The following is a 6,660-nucleotide window of genomic DNA, read 5'->3' as shown; positions in this document are numbered from 1 at the left end:
CTAATAGAAACCGTACAGATTAAAACAGCCCAGCAAACAAGCCGTTTACATCACTGAGCACTTAATTAATCAATCAGTGTTCATTAGCAATGGTGTTTAAACAGCAAAAAAACACCATTGGTAAATAAAAGCCTGTCAGATGTAGTCCTAATGAACCTAAATAATTAACACCATGATGATAAGTGACAAAAGTTAGTTTTGGACCAGTCAACAGAGATGATGAATCATTTTATCCAACATTTTGTCTCAGCATCATGCTTGAGGCATAGAAAGCTCTTTCTTACTGCCTGCCTAGGGAATTTAATGGCCATGTGAAAGACATTAGTTTGGAATAGAATTATCACAGCCCCACTGTCTGTCACCAAGGGTAGTCTAGATCAATCAACTGCTCATGTGCTCATGCAGCTGAGGGGGTTACTGCTGGGAGAGAGCGCCGATGGCTGCAGCAGCCTGAAATTAAATGTTCAGTCACTTGCACATCATCGTCATTCACTTACTTAGTGCACCTGTACAGTTCCCATCAGGGAATAGACAGGAGTCTTCCTGCTTTCCTGCCACAGAGCTGCAGTGAGACAGAGTGGTCTTTGTCAGATCTCAGGCTGTGCTGTGCTCTTACTGCTCGCCGCCTTGCACTCACTGTAATGTCTGAATTAAATTGGCCATACAAGCAGCGTTTGAAAACTGGAGATGACATCTCATTTGCGACGTTCTGTCATCGGCAACTTAAAAATGAGCCATGTAGTTTATTCACACTGGTCCAATTGGTTTATGGTCTGTCCGATGCTTATTGATCCTACAATAAACTACGGTGCCGTATGAATGAGCAACGATTTGTGATTCTGTCAAATTGCACTGCTTTATTGTATTGGTTTACATTATAACAAAAAAAAAGTTGCCTTTACCTTTTTTCTGATAGAAGCGGTTTCATTTGGCCATTTATATCATATAACCTGCAGCTGCTTTAGCTCACAGTGGGAAGCACAGTTTTTGGTGCCGTAAGCAGGACACATGGAAGTAAAGCAGTAGGTAGACTGTTTGAAACTTAAGGAATGTATTTCAGGGCAATGTAAAACCAGCAGTGAGTCTACCTCATGAATGTGTAGGCCTTCTTCCAACTGATTGGCTGTGTAAAAGGGTATGTATGAGGCCATGCACCTTTAGGCTGTGTTTCCCCCGTCTTTGTGATCAAATCAATTGGGACTCTGCATATGGGCAAGCAGGCCTCTATCAACTTTTCTTTGGGTCATCTATGTCGACTCTGATAGCATGCCTGTGCATTGGGAGTTTATAGTATGTGGTACAGGTATGAATAATGGTGATTCTCCCACACTCTTCTCAGAACAAGCATTGATAATGTCCCTCAGCTCCAAGGTAAATGTGTTGTCTGTGTGCTGAGTCCATGTGGTTCCAAGTATTTAGGTTGCTGCATGTGGTTTGTTGCATAGGGGTCCTGTGGACCCTTGAGGTGTATTGTAGATTACCAGAGTTTGCATAAGCAAAATGCCTTTTACAAACATATGACAGCTAACACTAGCATAATTTGTTATTGTAATACAAAACCACAGATCATTTCATATGATGGTTAAGTGTTGAGTATTTTGGATGATGTGAAAAAAGAAACACTATTGCCTCCCCAAAACAAGCAAATGTGGGACGGTATAAAAAAATGCAAAAAAAGAGGGAAAAAAAACAATAAAAGAGTAGTTTGTATATTTACTATGACTCTTAGTTCATTAAAGACATTATGAACCCAGAATAATTTGTGTTGAAAAAATACATGGAAATCCCTGGAAAGATATTGTCTTGAAGGCAGCATATATTGCTTAAAATCTTAACATACTTCTCTGCATTAATGCTGCCATCACAGAAGTGTAAATTAGCTTTATCAAAGTCAACAATGCAAGCCCATACCATTAGCAACCCTTTTGGCTTTTAGACATGTTGCTGATAACGCTGGCTCTGGACATGGTTAATTTAAGTAAAGCTTATTTAGTAAAGCTTACATTTTTTTTCAAAGCAATTCTACGTTGCTCTACATGCACAGTAATCTCTTGCCCATATTGTTATATCCGCTATTAACGAAGGATAGTTCTTAATGCAGCTTGGTCTCTCAGTTCTGCTCTTTATTCACTGAAATTCCTCCAGATTCCTCACTTTGTTTGATGAAATTATGTGCTGTAGAAGGAGAAATATATACATTTTATAAAATCTTTCTTTCAGGAACATTTAATGACCCCCCCCAGTAGTCTGTGTCTATCTTTGTTTTTTAAACACTTTTTTCTTTCACTTCATAATAACTCTAAATTGCCCCATGCCCATATTTTTTTGGAATGTGTTGCGGGCCTTAAATGTTGGAATGGATGCATATTGACGTATTAAATGAAGCTAACGAGGCTTAGCATTTAATATGTTATTACTTTCTGCAGTTAAATGAAAGTTTAATTGTATGTAAGAATAACTGCTTTGTAAAAATTTGCATTTTTTTTACAGTTTTTAGTTGTTTTTCTCTTGTGCTCTGACACATTTCACTGCTCATATAAAAGCAGAAAAGGATGTATATTATAAAACTTTTTTGGCTGGTTTACTTGGTAAGACTGAGTCAATTACAGATCTCTATTCAGTTGAGTGCTGAGTTGTCTCCCATTCATAGTCTTTGCTGCTATGGTCTTGGATAGCCAGTGACAAAGAATACCCACTTTGCTTCAAGGCAGTCATTAAAACCTCCTTTTGATCACCACAAATAACGAGTGGTTTCTCTTTGAGATGATGGTGTGAACTGATTGGCCTCATTTGAATTAAACCAATGTTCTGCAGGTTTAAAGAGGATGAGAGCTGAGCATTAAGTTTGTGATAATGACGGCCTGCTGCAGTGGCGTTCGTGGGGAAACAGTTTGTAACTTTTCAAAAACTAAAGCTGTAATGTGAATATATAAGTTCTCTTTCTTTCTTTTCACTCATGCACCTATGGATAAAACTTTTATTAAACTTTAACAATGTCCGCTGCCAACTTCAGGATTACTTATTTATGAGAAATGAGAAACTTATCCCACATTTTCCTTTGTTTAGATTAATTAAAATGTTTGCAAATGCTTTGGTCACCATGGAAACATCTTTGCAAATGTACAATTATCTACAGTAACTGCTAAGCCTTCTTTAGTGTTGTGCCACGCAGGCATTTAAATGGATGACTAAGACTTGATTTCAGTTCTACCAAAACATCCTTTTAAATGGTAATTGGAACCAAAGAAACCAAAATGGTTTTCTCATAGCTGACTTGATTTCTCATTGCTGGGAATTTATTTTGTTATTATCTTACTTCCTCTTGGTCAGAGACCAAAGGATCATCAAGCCACCCATGATTCTTTCTCTTGTCTAGGCGGAACTGCAGCTTTGTGTAATCACTCTCTCATACACCCAATTCTGCTGTGGTTGAAGTACATTAGAAAGCATTAGACCTCTGGGAATTTCACCATAAAGACTCAATGAATGTGACTATAGCCCGTGTCACGCAAGACACCTTTTTACTAAGTTGTCAACAATAACTCCAAAGCTTGACCGTAATCACTAGATCAAGCATAGGCTGATAATAGCAGAAGGTATGAGGTTGGAAGAGTAAATGGTTTCCACAATGCTGCATTATGTTAAGTGCAATTGGCAAAGACCTGTGAGGTGGGAATAGTCTGAGTTTAGTTACCAACCCCCACCCCCCCTTTTTTACTCACTTCCTCTGTCTTTGTTTCTGTCACTTCAGAGTAAAGTGGTTTGCTAGAGGGTGACAGATGCAGTGATTTAAGTACCAGTTTGTTCAAATTATGACACTGATAGTTTAGCTGAATTACCATTGGATAAAATCTTGTGGTCAAACATCTGGTGACAATTTATTGCAGCTTTTTTTGTTAATGTGTCTTTTTTTGGGAAAAAAAAATCAATGCAATAGATTTTACTCTTCCCTACCCGTGGTGATTGAATTCATTTGGATGGACAAGACAACTGAACTCTTCCATTTCCTCAGCAGATGGCAGGAAGACATTCTCTTTACAACTGCAAGTCCAAAGAAGTTAGTTAACACGATAAAATGTATGGAATATTTACTATTTCATAAAAATATTGGCTCATCTTGAATTTGATGGAGGCAACAAATGTCAAAGATGCAGGAACAGGGCCATGTTTGTGCTTTTGTTGGTTTCTCTTCTTTTAACAACAGTCTGTAAACCGGTTGCTGAACCTTTGGGAGACAAATGTTGTCCCATACTTGTCTGATTAGGGATTTTTATCTGCTAAACAGTTCTTAGTCTATCTCTCATATTTTACATTTCATGATGCAGCAAGTGTTTTCAGTTGGTGAAAGCTCTGAACTGCAGGAAGCCCAGCACTAGGACTCTTCTACTATGAAGGCACGCTGTTGTAAACAAGTGGAACAAACTGCCAGTGGAGATTAAACTTTCACCAAATGTAGACATGTTTAAATCCAGGTTAAAAACATTCCTGTTCTCATGTGTCTATGCATGAAATCTGCACGATATCTTTTATCTTATCTGGACTGTTGCTTGGTTTTAAATTCATTTAAATTATTTTATTTGTTTCTCTTTATATTCTTTTATGTATTTTAATGCTTCTTCCACTCCCTGCTGCAATGCTTTTATTTTATGTAAAGCACTTTGAATTGTTTGTACATGAAATGTGCTATATAAATAAATTTGATTTGATTTGATTTGATAATGGATGCAGTATGCAGTTCAGCATTCTCTTGCTGAAATACTCAAGGTATAACCTTAAAACCATAGTCTGGATAGGAGTTAAGTTGCTCTAACCGTTCAACATTGATAGTGTCTTTCCAGATGTGCAAGTTGCCAGTTACTGATGCAACCCCATAGCAACAGAGATGCAGGCTTTTGAACTGAGCGTTGATAACAAGCTGGATGGTCCCTCTCATCTTTAGTCCGGTGGAGGCAGCAGACAAACTTCACAAAATAATTTCATACCGTGATTCGTCTGGCCACATATCACCAAACACTGTGAGGAATCTGGAGGAATTTCGGTGCATAAAGGGCAAAATTGAAAGACCGAGCTGCATCAAAAACTGTCATTTGTCAATAGTAGATTTAACAACATGGGCAAGAGATCACTGCATGGAATTACATGAACTGTTTTCCACTCTGCATCAGTCCATTTCAAATCAGCTTTGGGCAAGAGAGGAAGGTGGTGGTTTTGGATCATGTTGACATAATGCTTCTTTTTTTATTGATAAATTCCAATATCAGTGTTGGCCTCAAAAATACATGATCAGTCAGGTTTTGCTTTGTACGAACAACTTTTCTTATTACAATTATGATAATAACTCACCTGGTCAACTAACTTAAGTGTTTTCAATATCAAAAGTTTAATTACTGATTGAAGGCGTCCTCTGATGCTCAGTTTCCAGCGTATATGCAATTCAGGTGTCCACGTCACACTATCTCCTTAGATAATGCCAATAAGTATGGTTGGAAAAAACAAACAAACATCTGTTTGAAAACTGATTGGAATCAGTTCCTGTGCAGTCACTTTTCTTTCTTGGCCTTTCACTAAAGCTGAAGGGATCAGCAGCGGTGGTCTGGATCTCTTCATTTGACTCCAAAAGATCAAGGTTCACGTTTGTCCAAAGGCTACTTCTTTTTCCCACATGCTCTACTCTAAACAAGGGGGTCACTCACAAACACATGCTCACCACAAGCTTGTTTCCCTGAACCCCAGGAAACCACAGCGAGCTGTTTTATCTCTCTCTGTATCACAGGTTTGGGTTTCGTTTGACACTTCAATTACACAACTTGTTTCACATCATTATTTATTAACTTATTCCTATTCTGGCAATGCTCTGAGGAGTCATTTTGTTAACTTAATATGTACCAGTTGGATGTTTTTTGTGTATTTATACAGGAGCGAACTTAGTGTCAAACATATTGAGTAACTGCAGATTTTCTCTATCAATTCTGATGAGATTTGACCTATTTTTTAATAATAATATTATAAATTAAAATAGTGCAGGTATAGACTTAAAAAAAATCTGAGTTTTCTAATGTGCAGCCTCTTTAGGTTAGAGAAGTTTAATGCATCTTTTATGCAGTCTACAGTGGCATGGGGCCGGAGGCAGACCTCATTTATTGGTCATGTGATATGTTGGTCATCGTGAGGCCCGCACAGCAGATCACCAGGATCAAACACTCTTTGGCTACGTCTTTGACTCAGGATTTATAGGTTCTTGAAGTCAACAGGGCTTCTTCCATGATTACACATACAGTAGAAAGTTTTTACACAGCACTAAGTGACTTGCAGCCTTGAACCCAACGATGATTCAGTACTTTAGAATGTAAAGTACCGAAATGATTAAATGTTTCCTGTAACTCTAGTTGAGTTGTAGTTATTCAAGCTGGGGTCAGGTGGGAAATTTGACCCAAAGTAGTTACTTTTTTAAAACTTCTAAAACACGTGTCCTTTAAAGGCGGGGTAGGGGATCTTTTTCTGGAACATTTTTTTACATATTGCTTGAAATACTCTTCACACCCCCATTGCAACCAATTAATTAAAAGTTTTGACACAAATATGAAAAGTTTTAGTGGCCTCTAGAACGTACAATCTAGGAAAAACAGTATCCAATCATTGTGAACGGACCGTTCACAATGA

Source organism: Odontesthes bonariensis, chromosome 6, assembly GCF_027942865.1.
Source record: "Odontesthes bonariensis isolate fOdoBon6 chromosome 6, fOdoBon6.hap1, whole genome shotgun sequence".
Lineage (NCBI taxonomy): Eukaryota > Metazoa > Chordata > Actinopteri > Atheriniformes > Atherinopsidae > Odontesthes > Odontesthes bonariensis.
The sequence above is the reverse complement of the archived record's forward strand: the minus strand, read 5'-3'. Positions refer to the sequence as shown.